The sequence below is a fragment of the Rhinoraja longicauda genome, chromosome 9, assembly GCF_053455715.1.
Source record: "Rhinoraja longicauda isolate Sanriku21f chromosome 9, sRhiLon1.1, whole genome shotgun sequence".
Taxonomy (NCBI): domain Eukaryota; kingdom Metazoa; phylum Chordata; class Chondrichthyes; order Rajiformes; family Arhynchobatidae; genus Rhinoraja; species Rhinoraja longicauda.
In genome coordinates, this window is record NC_135961.1 from 9,790,519 (window position 1) to 9,808,373 (window position 17,855).

General features: G+C 43.3%; 1 protein-coding gene across 4 annotated transcripts in view; it reads right to left on the reverse strand.

Annotated features, from left to right (window-relative positions):
* Nucleotides 1-17,855, reverse strand: part of LOC144596471 (serine/threonine-protein kinase VRK1-like) — a 208,834-nt gene that overhangs the window by 64,537 nt on the left and 126,442 nt on the right. The window contains exon 1 of one of the 4 annotated variants that reach the window (XM_078404765.1): nucleotides 3,226-3,457. The exons of 2 other annotated variants lie outside the window; for them this stretch is intronic. The gene's annotated coding sequence lies outside the window, so the exon portion shown is untranslated. Of the gene's footprint in view, nucleotides 1-2,545; nucleotides 2,687-3,225; nucleotides 3,458-17,855 lie in introns of those variants that run through there. One more of the 4 variants, XM_078404766.1, reaches the window with a different exon arrangement.

Below are 17,855 nucleotides of genomic sequence, written 5' to 3' on the forward strand. Positions count from 1 at the left end.
CTCAACCTAAAACATCACTCATTCCTTTATTCCAGAGCTGCTGCCTGTCCCATTGAGTTACTCCAGCATTTTGTGTCTATCTTCGGGGTAAGCTAGCATCTGCAGTTCCTTCCTGCACACTCATGTTATGCAATATTATGTCCATTATAGCAGTCCCTGTATTTTTTGGGCATGTAGTCAAAATTCCTCCAAGGTTTGAGAGGTGGTGGGGATTCTTTACACTTTGTTCTCAGTTTTATTTGCACCAATGGTCAGAGGAATCCTGCAAAATCCTGGCCAGCAGACAACACACGCTACAACTCTATTCTGTTGCTGAGTAAATCGCTTATCTTTAATAATAGGAAAGCTCATTCACTAGTTGGCCATCCACGAGAAAAAAATCTGAATACCGAAAGCACCTCAAATACTCAACAGGTCAGGTAGCATCCATGGAGAGAATAGTAGTTTCTCACTGTGGTTTTAGACAATAGACAATAGGTGCAGGAGGAGGCCATTCGGCCCTTCGAGCCAGCACCACCATTCAATGTGATCATGGCTGATCATTCTCAATCAGTACCCTGTTCCTGCCTTCTCCCCATACCCCTTGACTCCGCTATCCTTAAGAGCTCTATCTAGTTCTCTCTTGAATGCATTCAGAGAATTGGCCTCCACTGCCTTCTGAGGCAGAATTCCACAAATTTACAACTCTCTGACTGAAAAAGTTTTTCCCCATCTCCGTTCTAAATGGCCTACCCTTATTCTTAAACTGCGGCCCCTGGTTCTGGACTCCCCAACATTGGGAACATGTTTCCTGCCTCTAACGTGTCCTTAATAATCTTATATGTTTCGATAAGATCCCCTCTCATCCTTCTAAATTCCAGTGTATACAAGCCTAGTCGCTCCAGTCTTTCAACATAAGGTTTTGTGACCTAATGAGTATTCTGCCCGAAGATAGACACAAAATGCTGGAGTAACTCAGCGGGACAGGCAGCATCTCTGGAGAGAAGGAATGTGTGATGTTGCGGATCAAGACCCTTCTTCAGACAATGTTTTTTGTTGGGGTGGCACCGTGTAAAGTTGCTGCCCTACAGCGCCAGGGACCAGGGATTGATCTTGACTACAGGTGTTGTCTATAAACAGTTTGTACGTTCTCCCTGTTTCAGCTTCCTCTCACATCCCAAAGAAGTACAGGCTTGCGGGTTAAGTGGCTTGATTTAATTGTAAATTGTCCCCAGTGTGTAGGTGTTAGTGAGCAGGGATTGCTGATTGGCATGGACTCGGGCCTATGGATCTCGAAACCAAAAATTAAACCTTCCGTTTCAATGACGTCTCAGATATTAAATTTGTTTCAAAATGCACTTTTCACGTTTGCACGTCAATTATTAGTGCTCCACGCCACTGAATGCAACCTGCAATCAGTTTAAAGACCAGAAACAAAAGTATTTAGTCTAGAGAGAAGATACAAAGAAAAAGTCTAGAGAGAAGATAAAAGTCTAAAGATAAGTGCAGTCAGGAGCAAGTTTGCAGCAGGTGCTGGCGGGGGACGGGGGCTGAAGCAGGGGAGCACAGCCCACAGCCCGCACCGCTGATCAGCTACTGCCCAGGACCAGTCTTGGAAGCCTATCCTGCCTAGTCAAACCGCATGTCAAAAACCTCGGCGTGATATTTGACTCTGCATTAAAATTTGATAAGCAAGTCAACGCTGTGGTAAAAGCCAGCTTCTTCCAACTTCGAACCATAGTTAAAATCAAACCTTTCCTCCAATTCGACGACACAGAAAAAATCATTCACGCTTTCATTTCCTCCCGCCTAGACTACTGCAACTCCCTATACACTGGGATCAGCCAATCTTCCCTGTCCCGCCTGCAACTGGTCCAAAACGCCGCAGCGAGACTCCTGACGGGTACCCGTAAAAGGGACCACATCACCCCGATTCTGGCCTCTCTCCACTGGCTCCCTGTACGGTACAGAGTCAACTTCAAGCTCCTCCTATTCACGTATAAAGCTCTAAATGGACATTCCCCCCCCCCCACATCAAAAATCTTCTAACCCCCCTCTCTAACTCCAGGTCCCTCAGGTCAGCCGACTTGGGGCTACTCACTATCCCGCGGTCTAGGCTTAAGCTCAGGGGTGACCGCGCTTTTGCGGTTGCAGCTCCTAGACTGTGGAACAGCATCCCTCTCCCCATCAGAACTGCCCCCTCCATCGACTCCTTTAAGTCCAGGCTCAAAACCTATTTCTCCTCCCTAGCGTTTGAGGCTCATTGAGGAGGCGCTGTGAACTGTTTGCGTGCTACTGTATGTTTCATTTTTTTCCTTAGTACCTAATCAGATGTACAGCACTTTGGTCAACGTGGGTTGTTTTTAAATGTGCTATACAAATAAAATTGACTTGACTTGACTCTCAGCCACTGTGCACTTCCCGAGACCTGGAGATACAGGCAAAATGTATAGGGGGGTTGCACGTAAGGTCGAAGGGCGTGACGCACTCGGAGTCGCTCAGGACACCTGGAGGACATGGTAGCTTCAGGCATGTACTACCAACACATGCAACACCACATTCTTACCTTGAAAGAAACGCCAAAATGGTCAATTTTTGTGCTGTAAAAGAACGTGGAAGAAGAATTGGAGGATCCGGTGCACTTTTCACATTTGCACGTCAATTATTAGTGGCCCACGCCACTGAATGCAAACTGCAATCAGTTTAAAGACCAGAAAAAAAAGTCTTTAGTCTAGAGAGAAGTTGCAAAAAAAAAAAAAAGTCGAGAGAGAAGATAAAAGTCTAAAGATAAATGCAGTCAGAAGAAAGTTTGCAGCAGGTGCTGGGGCTGGCTGAAGCAGGAGAGCACAGCCCGCACCGCACCCAGGACCTCCTCGCTCAGCCACTGTGCACTGCCTGGGATCACCTCTCTCAGCCACAGCCACAGCCACTGCCCGGGACCTCCTCGTTCAGCCACAGCCACTACCCAGGACTTCGGCGGGCGGCAGCGCAGCAAAACAGGCTGCAAAACGAGGTGACCACGCACGGAGAGCAAAGTTGAGATATTTCAAGCAACAGAGGGTCACCGCATGAAGACCCGTGTGCCGTTTCGGGCAGGAGGATGGGTAAATAGCAGGAAAACAATGTAACCATCTATTGATTTTAGACACATAATTGCCTTAAGGTATCCTTCACCCCCCCCCCCCCCCCCCCCCCAGCAACAGGATAGTGCAGAATTATTGGAAAAAAAACAGTCCAAAGCTTCACCCAATCCTTCTCTCCAGAGAGGTGCTGCCTGTCCCGCTGGGTTACTCCGGCATTCCGTGTCTATCTGCGGTGTAAACCAGTATCTGCAGTTCCTTCCCACACATGGTCATGGAGACCTTGCTTTGTTCGGTTAATCTCCGCCAGTCTCCACTATCTTCCAGCAGCGAAGATTCCCCAAACCTCAATCGCTGGCAAACGCTTGGACTGATGGCTGAAATTCTCATCAACCACGTGATTGCTTCAGGGGGTTTTGTTTCGCAAGTTGTTTTAGTTCCCTTGGGAAAGTGAAAGTGAAACTAAATGGTAAGGTCCCTGGGAAGTGTTGTTGGAAGAGAGACCTGGAGATGCAGGTGAAATGTATAGGGGGGGTTGCACGTAAGGTCGCCCAAGCCATCTGGAGGACATGGTAGCTTCAGGCATGTACCACCAACACATGCAACACTATGTTCTTACCTTGAAAAAAACGCCAAAATGGTCAGTTTTTGTGCTGTGAAAAATGTGGAAGAAGAATTGGAGGATCTGTGCAGGAAGAGGAACCAAGAGAAGGGCTGCCAAGCCCACGGACGCAAGAAGCAGCTGGGAAGACGTCTGGCCAGCTGGCAGGAGAAGGGGAAACACGGCCGGGGAGGGTGGCAGGAGAGCAAGGCCGAGAAGTAGAGGGCCGCCGACTGGGGGAGAGGAGGAGGAGGTGGAAAGGACGGGGTTGAGTGAGCTGGGAGAGGGGCAGCGAGAAGAACCCGAGCCGAGGGGCCTGGAGGGTCTGCAGGGGCCGAAGCAGCGAGCGCTGGAGGTCGGCGACCCTCCTGAGGGCGAAGGGCCCAGGGAGCCGTGCTCGACGGCCTTGGAGGAGGGGGTGGAAGAGGAGGAGGAGTGGAGTGTCGAGCCTGAAGAGGAGCCGGGGAGAGGCCAATCGGCAGCAGAGGCCGAGCAGCAGCGAGAGCTGGGCCGGGCGCTGGGAGCCGAGGTGGACCAGGCCACGTCTCTGCTTGGCGGCCCCAGCCTCGAGGTGTTGAGACATCGGCCAAGTGGAAACACAGCCCGGCTGACGGAGGCGGGGAGAAGGGCTGGAGGGCCAGCAAGAGCGGCGAGGGGCCGAAGAGCCGCAGGAAACGAGGCGCGGAGCAGGGGCGACGAGCCTGGAGGAGTGAGGAGCGCAGGAACGGGGAGAGGTGTCGGGACACTCGGAGTGCCGGGAGGGAGCCGGAGACACGCTGATGGGAGAAGACGGGGGAAGCTGAGCTGCAGCAAAGTGCAGCCTCAACATTCAACTGCAACACCCTCTCAAATTAGGACTGACGAATTGTTCCACAACAGAAGTCGTTCCAAACATAAAATAGAAGAAAAAGACTAAGCAAAGAAAGCCATAGTAAGTGATTGCTTGCAGTATACGGCTTGCCCCCCAGAAGGCATTGTGTGGCAACAGTACAGGTCAGGGGTCGTGCCCACACCTGCAGTGCAATCACTCTAAAGGAAGGAACTGCAGATACCAGTTTAAACCAAAGATAGACAAAAAATGCTGGAGTAACTCAGCGGGGCAGGCAGCATCTGTGGATAGAAGGAATGGGCGATGTTTCGGGGGTCGAGACCCTTCAGACTGAGAGTCGGGGGAAAGGGAAACGAGAGATATAGACGAAGAGGTAGAGAGATATAGAACAAATGAAAGGCATGCAAAAACGTAACGATGATAAATGAAACAGGCCATTGTTAGCTGTGGCCTAGTTGTGAAATGCAGGTACATAGTTTGATGAAGATGGTGACACAGGTGTACGGGGTGGTGAAGAAGACGTTTGGCTTTGGTCAAGGGTATTGAATTTGGGAGTTGGGATGTCATGATGAAGTAGTATAAGCCGTCGATTAGATCACAGTTGGGGTACTGTGTTCAGTTCTGATTGTCCTGCTGTAAGAATTATGTCATTAAACTGAAAATGATGTAAAATGATTTTAATTCCTTACTTCCATGTTGCATCTATACAATAAAACTCTGATAATCTGGCACCCCTCGGACTTTAATGGTGCAGGGCCAACAGACTTTCAGACTTGCTGGTCCTAAGAGGTCCTTCTGCAGTTGTACAGGGCCCTGGTGAGACCACATCTGGAGTATTGTGTGCAGTTTTGGTCTCCCAATTTGAGGAAGGACATCCTTGCTATTGAGGCAGTGCAGCGTAGGTTCACGAGGTTAATCCCCGGGATGGCAGGACTGTCATATTTGGAAAGACTGGGCTTGTATTCACTGGAATTTAGAAGGAATATAGAAACATATAAAATTATAAAAGGACTGGACAAGCTAGATGCAGGAAAAATGTTCCCAATGTTCGGGGAGTCCAGAACCAGGGGCTACAGTCTAAGAATAAAGGGGAGGCCATTTAAAACTGAGATGAGAAAAAGCATTTTCACCCAGAGTTGTGAATCTGTGCACTGTGGACGGCTCGATTGTAATTATGTATGGTCTTTTCGCTGACTGGATAGCATGCAAGAAAAAAAAATTTCACGCTACCTCGGTACACATGACAATAAACTAAACTAAACTGGAGTGCTGTAAAGGAAGGAGCTACAAATGCTGGTTTGTTGCTGAAGATAGAAACAAAAAGCTGGAGTATCTCAGCAGGTCACACAGCTTCTCTTTATGAAGGGGAGGTCTTGCATGACAAGTTTTCTGGAATTCTTTGAAGAAGTAAATTGCAGGACAGACAAAGGAGAGTCAGTAGATGTTGTTTACCTAGATTTTCAGAGAGCTTTTGATAAGGTATCACCATGTGAAGTTGCGAAGGAAGATGAGAGCCCACGGTACCAAAGGCAAAGAGTGGCAATAAAGGGTGCTTTTTCAGGTTGGCTGCCAGTGACTAGCGGAGTTCCGCAGAGCTTGGTGCTGGGGCCGATGCTCTTTATGTTGTATATTAATGATTTGGACGAGGGTATTGAAGTCTTTGTGGCCAAGTTTGCGGATGATATGAAAATAGGTGGAGGGGCACGTAGTGTACAGAAAGTAGGAACTCTGCAGAAGTACTTGGATGGGTTGGGAGAGTGGGCAGAGAAGTGGCAGATGGATGATAGTGTAGTAAAGTGAAGAGTCATGCATTTTGGTAGTAGGAATAGAGTGGATGTGGAGAGGTTGTTTTCACTATAGACAATAGACAATAGGTGCAGGAGTAGGCCATTCGGCCCTTTGAGCCAGCACCACCATTCACCGTGATCATGGCTGATCATCCACAATCAGTACCCCGTTCCTGCCTTCTCCCCATATCCCTTGACTCCGCTATCATTAAGAGCTCTATCTAACTCTCTCTTGAAAGCATCCAGGGAATTGGCCTCCACAGTCTTCTGAGGCAGAGAGTTCCACAGCTTCACAACTCTCTGAGTAAAAAAGTTTTTCCTCATCTCCGTTCTAAATGGACGACCCCTTATTCTTAAACTGTGGGAGAGTCTAGGACTAGAGGTCATAGCCTCAGAATTAAAGGACGTTCTTTTAAGAAGGAAATGAGGAGGAGGCTCATGATGAGGAGGTTCACGAGATTGATCCCTGGAATGGCGGGACTGTTATTTGAGGAAAGATTAAAAAGACTAGGCTTGTATTCACTGGAGTTTAGAAGGATGAGAGGGGATCTTATAGAAACATAAAATTATAAAAGGACTGGACAAGCTAGATGCAGGAAAAATGTTCCCAATGTTGGGTGAGTCCAGAACCAGGGGCCACAGTCTTAGTATAAAGGGGAGGCCATTTAAAATTGAGGTGAGAAAAAACTTTTTCACCCAGACAGTTGTGAATTTGTGGAATTCTCTGCCACAGAGGGTAGTGGAAGCCAAATCACTGGATGGATTTAAGAGAGAGTTAGATAGAGCTCTAGGGGCTAGTGGAATCAAGGGATATGGGGAGAAGGCAGGCACGGGTTATTGATTGAGGACGATCAGCCATGATCACAATGAATGGCGGTGCTGGCTCGAAGGGCCGAATGGCCGCCTCCTGCACCTATTTTTAATGTTTCTATGAATGTCTTTAGTCGGAGGCTAGTGATTCTGTGGGATTCTTTGCCACAGAAGGCTCTGGAGGCCGTCAGTGGATATATTTAAGGCAGAGATAGATAGATTCTTGATTATTACGGGTGTCAGAGGCTTTTGGGAGCAGGCAGGAGAATGGAATTAGGAGGGGGAGTTAGATCAGCCATGATTGAATGGCGGGGTAGACTTGATGGGCCGATTGGCCTAATTCTGCTCCTATCACTTATGATCTTATGATCTAAAAGGAATAGGTAACGTTTCGGGTCACAACCCTTCTTCAGACTGCGAGTCAGGGGAAAAGGAAACGAGAGATATAGACAGTGATGTAGAGAGATATAGAACAAATGAATGAAAGATGTGCAAAAAAGTAACAATGATAAAGGAAATAGGCCATTGTTAGCTGTGTGCTCGGTGAAAACAAGTACAGACAATGAGACTCAGCAAGACCATTGTCCAGGTCATGTACACCTATGTACAGAGTATATATGGATCTGAAAATGAATACTTTGTTTTGTTGAATTCTTTTGTTACTGAGCCAGAGGGAACTTGCATTGCCATGGTAGCTGTACACAATGCGTTGCTATAAGTACAGCTGTCCATTTGAAAGTGTATTGATTGCCAAATGATTAGCAGGATGTCAGAAGACACTGCTCCGTAACTAAGCTGAAGCTTGTAAAATACCTTAGAATCAAACATTTCTAAAATGAACCAAAGTCCAAACAATATTCACCTGGGCTTATTAAATATGTATAAATGTGATTTCTCCTTCACGTGGGGTAAAAGCAAATACATTGCAGCAAATATCTTGGCTGATAACAAGAGCAGATGTGCAACAACTTCAGGAAACGTCAAAGTAGCTTACAAGCATCTTTTAACTAATTTTAGTGGACTGATTAGTTTGTTTCTCTCCACTGTTTCAAAGAATTGTTGGATGGCATACAAAATTGTTAACTCATTTTAACTGAATTAATAATTTTGTTAAAATGGCATACTCAGTAACTTGAAGTATGAACCTTCTTAAGTGATGCACTAAAAATAGTGGTCAAAAGAGTCTCAAGCTTTGACATGTAAGGTTTTGTAGAAAACCTCGAGAGAAACAGTTTAATTATTTTCCCTGCTGAAGTACAGTAAGAAGGGCACACAGTGAATTTAATTGTATGTTATATCATATAGAAAAAGGGATGCATCTCTAAGGAACTGAAATTATAAGTGCACTCACCATTTTACAGCTTTATAATGTCACCTAGATGATCCCAGATTGTTTGAGTTGAGAGAAATTAAGGTTATGAAGGACTTTTTAAGCTCTTAAGAGTATTTTATTGAAATGAGATACCAAGCAAGGCACAAATGGGGGTATTATGCAGACTGCCGACTCTTAGGTTTTTTTTATTAACGATTATTGGGGAAATTATGATCCTGTGTGTCAGGGCACATCATTGCTACTGAATTTCTCAACATTCTATGCAAGATTGTGCAGCTTTTTGTGTAGAGTCCATTTTGTGCCCCCTGCCACTCCTTGAAAGCTAGTGGGGTTAAGAATTAACATTTTAATATGGTCACACCAACATAAAGCATACTTTAATAATTCAGTGGAAAGTTTCAGTTGCAAAGGTCCGTAGCTTTTCTCCCATCTCCCAGTGCATTCTCCTTGATCATCTCCTTCAGATGGCCCACTTTTTGTGTTCTTGATCCAGTTATTGATTATTTACTTTTTTCTCCAGGCCCCATTGATAGATGGTAATTTTTGATCTTTCCCTTTGCAAAGAGGCCGAACCTCATTCTTTTCAAACTATTGTCATAAATCCAGTCAGAACATCTACTCTTGACTCTTACATCATGTTCTATCACTTAACATTCCAGCATCTGCAGATTCTTGTGTCTTTGTTTGTCAGTGTGGTGCACTGCACTATTCTCTTCCATCATAGTTTGAGTGCTTTCAGGATTAAAAACAGTTCATTCTGTTTCACCTGAATCATTGCCTTGAATTCTCTTTCCACAGATGTTGCCTGACCAGCTCAGTGTTCCCATAACTATTTGTTTTGGATTTCACTGTTGTCGAATCCTTGGAATCTCTGCCTTAACCCTTATCCAGAGTGGATTAAGCAGATAACTTCCAAGGCAAGAGACTCTGATGGTGTCTTCAAGAACAAGAATGGGTTACAAGTAGGGGGTAAGAGCACCCATTTTGTTTTTCAATTGTTTACCTCCTGTACAATAATGGGAATACCTTTACACAAATTGTTAGAGGAAAGCAAGTTGGGGTTTTTTTGCATGGCAATTTATTGATCCTATTGCATTAGTAAAAATAGTCTTGTGATAGGATTTCTATACAAGGCTGTATACTCGTTGGGAGTGCAGAACTTCACGATGCTGTGGGCATTTAGTTTTGATCAAGATGGTCGTTGTAGACACACCATCGATAAATGCAAAAAAATAACCACAAAACATTTTGTTTTATTTGGACCGCAGAGTCAGCGAAAAATGAATGCTGAAATTTTATTATTTAACTTAAGATTAGCACGAGAAAGGTGGGTATTTTGAAATATAATCGCACAAACACAAAAATGCATCTGCAAACATTCTCCTAGAAGATACTGCCTTCAACAAACCAGTGCATTTCAAGTGGAGACTTCAACATTCCAACTCCATGACTCAATGGTATCCAGAGACAATAGACTATAGACCCTGGAATTCTCCATCATTGCTAGATGAATAATATTGCTGAAACATTGAGGGCAAAATGTCCTTCAAATTGAATGAATGCAGATTTTTTTCTAGTGAAATGATTTTTGGATTTAGTATGTATTTTTTAAAAATATCACATTCAATGAACTCTTTAAGAAAGCCTGGTTATTTTCACTCAAATAACTGAAAGATCGATCTTTGTATGATGTGTGAAGCTGGTGACCAGTGGACACTGCCAGATGTCTTATATTTCTCCCTGTCAATGGCTTTATTGCACACTTCTCAGAATCATCCTGCAACACAGAACAAGGGAATTTAGTTGAACTATAGAATAGCAATTTCTTTTAAATTGTTCAGTAGGTATTCCTTTTATTAGGATCAAGGCATTTGTAGTAGTTGGAGTCCCCCTGCTTAGTCTTTGTCAAAACATCTGACATCCATTTTCCAAGGCTATGGCATCATTTTCTGTTCCTGGTCTTGAGAATGGAAGAATTTACTTGTAATAATTAGCCAAGCACCTAAAGATATAATTGAGAGTGACCCATCCAAACCCAAGCCCATATGTTTTGAAACAGATAAAGAGCCAACTAATATGCTATGTCCAGATGTAATGGAAACTGGATATGGATGGTGAGAAGCCGTAATTTGCAGGGTTTTTGAGTGATAATATTTCCCAGTGTAGATGTGCAGCTCTTGTGCTTCAACATGGATAACGAGGTCAAAATAATAAAAATCTTAATGTTTCAGAACCGAAGAAGTGAGGTGGCAGCTGACACCATTTAAAATGTTAACGTCCAAGGAATAGAAACTTAAGAGCTTTATCATGTATGAAAAAGAACAAAATTATCTAAAAATGTCTGAATGGTTGAAACCTGTAAATTACAGGCTATTCATTTTTGACAGGGAGTTTGCTGCTCAGGACAATGGGAGCTATAGATGAGGAACATTCCGGAGACTACATTTTAAAAATTAATTACATATGATGAAATAAAAAAATGATTTCCACTCCTGGCAAAAAAAACAGTAAAATTGCTTTCCACAGTTATGAATGCATTCCCATGGTTCAATCTGAATGTCAACCAGTTTAATTCAGACAGTTTTTAATATGCCGGTTAGCAAGCATTGCCACAATGCTTCTCTCACCTTTTGGCAAACACATAGAAATTTGTGAATACTTTCAATGCATGTCACTGGATGTTTTCAAGAGAGAGTTAGATTTAGCTCTTAAGGCTAAAGGAATCAAGGGATATGGGGAAAAAGCAGGAACAGGGTATTGATTTTGGATGATCAGCCATGATCATATTGAATGGCGGTGCTGGCTCGAAGGTGCCGAATGGCCTACACCTGCACCTATTTTTCCATGTTTCGAAGTAAGGGGTGGCACAGTGGCGTAGCAATAAAGTTGTTGCCTTACAGCATCAAGGACCTGGGTTCAATCCTGACTACAGGCGCTGTCTGTACGGAGTTTGTACGTTCTCCCCTTGACCTGTGTGGGTTTTCTCCGGTACCTCCAATTTCCTCAGACACTCCAAAGACATACAGGTTTGTAGATTAATTGCCTCGGTATAATTGTAAATCGTCCCTAATGTGTACGGGATAACATTAGTGCGCAGGGATGGCCGGTCGGCATGGACTCGGTGGGCCAAGGGGCCTGTTTCTGCGCTGTATCTTTAAACTAAACTAAACCTGTTCAGGAATGTTTAAATGCACAACAAACTTTATCCCCTTACCTAGTCTGCATCATTATAACAGAAGCAGGAGTCAGGGAGGAAGTGTTTCCTCGTGATGTTACCTCCACAGAATGTGCAGAGGATATGATGGTTCAGCTGCTTGTTAAATCCGTATGTTTGCATCAAGACTTTTTGTGGGTGATTAGTTAGTTCTGCTAGGGGCCTCCTGGACAATGTTGAATACTGCTTGGCTGGTAAATTCTTCAAAATGGAAAAGAATCTCAAAGTTGACAAGGGATGGTGATTGTAACTCACACAAGTTACTTCCAATAGACAATAGACAATAGGTGCAGGAGTAGGCCATTCAGCCCTTCGAGCCAGAACCGCCATTCAATGCGATCATGGCTGATCACTCTCAATCAGTACCCCGTTCCTGCCTTCTCCCCATACCCCCTCACTCCGCTATCCTTAAGAGCTCTATCCAGCTCTCTCTTGAAAGCATCCAACGAACTGGCCTCCACTGCCTTCTGAGGCAGAGAATTCCACACCTTCACCACTCTCTGACTGAAGCAGATAGGATGCCAACTGTGTTCTACAGGCTCTTTTATATAGTTTCTGCACATTGTCAGCACTGTCCGTTGGCTAACCGCCACTAATGGCCATATTTCATTCCTGTCCATCACCACATAAGCTTCCACTGCACCTCTTAGAGAAACGGCTGAATTGTGGCCATAACACGTGTTGTTGGTATTCTGCAATCATTCTCAACGTGGAGACATTTGAGTAAAGCAAAGTATGAGGAAGATTGGTTTCCAGTATTTTTGCAGTATTGCCCTGAAGGCCATGGTGCAGGAAGTGCAAACAAGGGTAGTGGTCATTCATGCATCCAGAATGGACAAGGTGGCCCCACAGACATGGTGGGTGGAGACAGCTGCCGAGATCAATGTTATGACAATGTTAGCACTTCAATGCAATGAAGTGCAATGACATGCCATGAATGGTCAATGTCGGTGAATGCCTTTTCACATGGCACATCTACTAATCATGCCACCTGCCTCAGTCATTGCTCAGCGCAGTATAGCCATGTCACTCAATTACCCAACTACCTCTGTCAATCAGGAATATTCAGCTGATCCTGATGCTGGATAATTGGTCAATTTATAAATGGTGACAAAGGGCCAAATTCTAATGATTGGTGATGTTTATGCTGGAGAAGTGTGACCCATGGTGAACTCTTCCTTTATTGATGATCCGAGAACGGTATCACCCAGCTTTGATCTGCCAAACTCCAAGTGGGTGCTTCCAAATTAATTTTTTGGACAAGTATTGGCAGCCAACCAGTTTCAGTGAAGTTATTGTGGTGATCTGGTTGCTGCTATGGATTGCTCCAGATGACATCATACATCATCAACTTACTCAACGATTAAGGCTGAAGGCTTTCTGGGTGAACAGTCCTCTGGGAACTCAGCACTAAGGCGTGCCTGCCTGTGTAATCAGCAATCACTAACTGAGAGCTGATATTATACCACATACATCATTAATCCTCGCACTATGCCACTGAGGACTATAGGATCTTTCTGTGGTATGGACAGGTACTTGAGCATGTCCATACTTGACTTTAAAGTCACATTGTGTTTTATATAGCACTTACTGTATCCATGTTGCCCTTTTGTGCACAGGTTGTCGATCAGAGTGTCAAGACCCATATTATGTCTCTTTCCTCACTAACAGAGTCCAGCTCGTAAAGGTGAACAAAACACTTTCATCTGCCATCACGACCAATGTTGGGGCTCCACAGCGTTGTGTGAGTTCAGCTATGCTTTTTATTTTTTACACTGATGACTGTCGTACAGATAAACCAAATCAATACATTCTAAAGTATTCTGATGATACAGTTTTAATATCACTGTTGAGTAAATCAGACAACCCTGAGCTGCACCAAGTGTAAACAAAGTGGTTAAGTGGTGATAATAATGCTATTGAGATTAAAACAAAGAAAACGGAAGAAATAGTATTTGGTTCACCATCTGACTCTCATATAGTTCCTATTGTTATCCATAATGAAAAAACCAAGCAGGTATGTTCATTTAAATACTTGGGTGTGATGATCGACCATCTGCTATCCTGGAAAGACCACATTGAATCTGTCTGCAAAAGGACAAAACAAAGAATTTATTTTCTACGCCACCTTAGGTCCTTTGGGGCGAGTAGACAAATTCTTCTTTTGTTCCTTACTTCTGTGATTACAAGTGTTCTTCAGTATTTAATACTACATGGTACAAGTGTTTGTCTACCACTTTAAAGTCAAAACTGCTCCACCAAATGAAAATCTGCTCAAAGATCGTCAGTCAACCCCTTGAGAAACTCTATGAATCAGCCTACCACAATAACATGCTAAGGTTTGCCAACAACATTGTCTCTGACCCCGACCATGTCCTGAACAGTGAATATGAATTGTTATCAGCAAATCGGAGGTACAGGGTACCAAGATTTAATAAGGTTAGACTGAAGCACTCTTTTGTGCACCAGTCAATCCTGAAACTAAACATAGAACTTAATCCCAGATCAAATGTATGTTGAAGGGTCATGAATGTCTCATCATTTGTGATTGTAATGTTATGGTGAATATATGTCTGCTCGTTTTTTGTCTTACATTCTTTGTCTTTGTTGATGTTGCAAGTGGAGCTGCTGAGATGCAAGAAAAATTTTAGACTTGATCTGACAATAAAGTATTATCGTATTGTATTATGAGCAGATGCCTATTGACTGATCATTCAGTCGCCATCCTTTGGTTTCTAGAGGCTCAAACGCGGATGACATGGTGGATTGCTATAGAACAAGGATTTTGATATTGTTGCCAGGATAAATGACGGATGCCTTCTCTCACTAATAAGCTGGACGTTGAGAGAGTGGGATTCTTTTTGGTCAACGCACAACTCTAAGTTGTTGTGCGGCTCCCGCATCACCAATTATCCAGCAAGCATTGGATTATCCTTTTAAATAGCACTGCTGGTGTCCTTTCCTGCTGCTGAATGCGTAATCAGCTGTGTGTGTTTAAGAGAGGGCATTAGCTGGAGCACTGAGCTCCAATTTGGCAGCACTGGTGTCAAATTAGCATTGCCCACTGATTGATTTTGAAGTGTGCGTACTCTGCATGTTCCTGCTGGGCTTTAACTGTGCATGTGTTGATGGCCTGAACAATATGACTTCTGCCACAAATGAGCTTGCATGCTTGGGGACCCTATTGGGACCCATGCATCATCTGTGGTGAATAAACAACAGGCACTGTGCAGTTGGACTTTGCAGCCGGAGAAGTTGAGGATCAATTGTTTCACTGATTTATCCTGGTTACAGTTGCTGAACAAGAATTTCTCCGTGACTCTGCTTGCAGCAACGAAGGGAGTGATGATCTCGGAGTGCAGGAGAACAGGAGACATTTCAGTGTGTGGAATGCATTGGGGACTTCCCGAGGGAAGGTGGCCACTCTCACATGCACCTGAGCTACATGTTGCAGCAGGAACTGGAGATCATCGCTGTGGCGTGCGTTCTTCTTCAAGCAGCAGAGAGTGTCACCATTGCTCCAAACAGTTAGCCCTCTGCCTCCTCTTAAACAGCACCACGTGGATAGATGAATGAGGTAACTGTGAGGCGTATGGCAGATGCAGAACAATGGTATGGGGAACTGATAAATATTTGAGGATTTTCAGTTGATGGCGTTGGATAATTATGGAAGGAAATAGACAATCGGTATTGAAGACCACTCATAGAACAATGACAAAGCAAACCTAGTAGCTTCAAATATCTTGTATGGTCTTGGAAATAATACTCTTCACAGTAATGCAGTGTGTAGCCTCTATCCACAAGATTGGAAATATTCCTATTGCCCAAAAGATAAGATGGAAGTTCCTTCCCTCCTGGTGCCCTCGTCTGCCAGAACTTCCAAAACAATGTTGAAAAACCTGGAGCTCTTGCTGCTACCTCCGAGTGTGACACTTTCCATAAACCCCAGTGATACCTGCCTGCGGTCACCATGCTTAATGGAGTTTAAATCAAATAAGGAATGTAGAACATTTAGATGGATAACATGCCCCTCTCTCCACTAAATGAGGTGTAATCAACAACTACTTTATAACAATGAATTAAGCAGTTCCAAAAATTCCACCTATGAGACTGGGCACATTCCATAAACAATGTTCAATCTAAATGTAAACTAATCAAAGTTTTTTTTTCTCCCTCCATAGTTTGTAGCATTTAATTGTTAATATATTTAATTTTGCTGTTTTTATTTATCATACAAATAATTTGGTAAATATTAGATATTAGCTCTGGATCTTAATTTTGCCCATATTGTTAATACAACTTAAATCCGTCTTTAAATGCTTAAAGAATTAAGTACATTAAGAATTCACTTCCCCTACTATAATTGCACAAAGAGCAAGTTAATAAAACATTTTAAAATTATTTGTTCTTGACGTTCTGGAAAATGCAGTGTAGTTTGCTTGTTAATTTGGTTCCATTGCTTGTAAATAAACTTGTATGGATATTTAAGCAGAAATAGCAGCTGATTTCTTTTGAGGCAAATCCATGTTGTGTGACTGAGTGTATATATAAAAAAACTTCTCAATTTTACCAATATTAAAAGTTAAGGAATCCGTATCAATGTCTTATGAAAATTGGGTTTCAGATCTTTAAGAACATTGGGTAGCATTTTGTAATATTAGAATGAGAGCAAAATGGTTGACAGGATGAAAGACAGAGCCTCAATGTTGTAAACTGCAATCTTTGTGATGCACAATAAACAGATTGTATCCAGTTCAGGCGTATAAATTGAATTGTGAACAGAGTACACTTCATTAGTAATATTAACCAACACAAGCTTCGCTCAACTGACTCATCCCCTGCTGTGAAATCATTACTTTCATTGTTCATTTTTCTGTCCACTTTAATTATTATGATCTGTTATTAGCTTTCTCCTTGTTCTCTGATTTATATCAACCTCCTTTGCTGGGATTTTATTTTCCATTTTTGTTTAGAATTTCGGGCTCCATTCCCCTGTAATCCCATCCAAATCAGATGAGATAGCAGTAGAAACACATGGGTAAAACACTGATTGGAACAGTGGTAGCCTATTCCACCCATTTGGAGTATTGTGAGCAATTTTGGGCACCATACCTGAGGAAGGATGTGCTGGCTCTGGAGAGGGTCCAGAGGACGTTTACAAGAATGAAACCCAGGAATGAGTGGGTTAACATATGATGAGCGTTTGACGGAACTGGGCCTGCAGTCGCTGGAGTTTAGAAGAATGAGGGGGGACCTCATTGAAACGTACAGAATAGTGTAAGGCTTGGATAGAATGGATATGGAGAGGAAGTTTCCACTAATGGCAGAGTCTAGGGCTAGAGGTCATAGCCTCAGAATTAAAGGACGAACCTTCAGGAAGGAGATGTGAACGAATTTCTTTAGTCAGAGGGTGGTGAATCTGTGGAATTCATTGACACAGAAGGCTGTGGAGGACGTCAATGGATATTTTTAAGGCATAGATAGATAGATTCTTGATTAGTACGGGTGTCAGGGGTAATGGTCAGAAGGCAGGAGAATGGGGTTAGGAGGGAGAGATATATCAGCCATGATTAGCCAAGACGGCAGGGAAAGAGAAAATACATTCTGGCCTTCCATCACAGTGAGGAGGGACTGGAGGAGACTCACTGTGATGGATGTTTTTTTTTGTTTGGTGTTGGTTTGTGATTGTATGTGTTATTGCATTTTTATTGATTATTCTTATTGGTCTTATTGTTGAACTGCGGGTAATTTTTCATTTCACTGCACATTTATGTGTATGTGACAAATAAATGACGATTGATTGAATGGTGGAGTAGACTTGATGGGCCGAATGGCCTAATTCTGCTCCTATCACGCATGACCCCTTGAGTTCAGCCATGTGGTTAGATCAGACCTTACAATATTTCATCTCCTCGATTACTACCCTCTGTTTATGAGGAACTCGGAAGACTCCTTCACTTTTCCCCAAATTAACATAATTGTAAATATGTTTACTGTTGAATTTGGTACCCCTTAGAAGCATATTTTCTTTGAAGCTCCAGCCAACTGCTTTGTATCCTTTTATTATTTTTTTATATTTCACCCATTCACTAGGATTTGTGCTATTTTCTCCCATTTTTAGATCTCTATATCCTTCTTAAAGTGTGGGTTCAGAACTGCTCCCAGTTGTCATTAGCTGAAGTTGTTGAACTCAACATCCAGCCCATTCAAAAGGTGAAATGC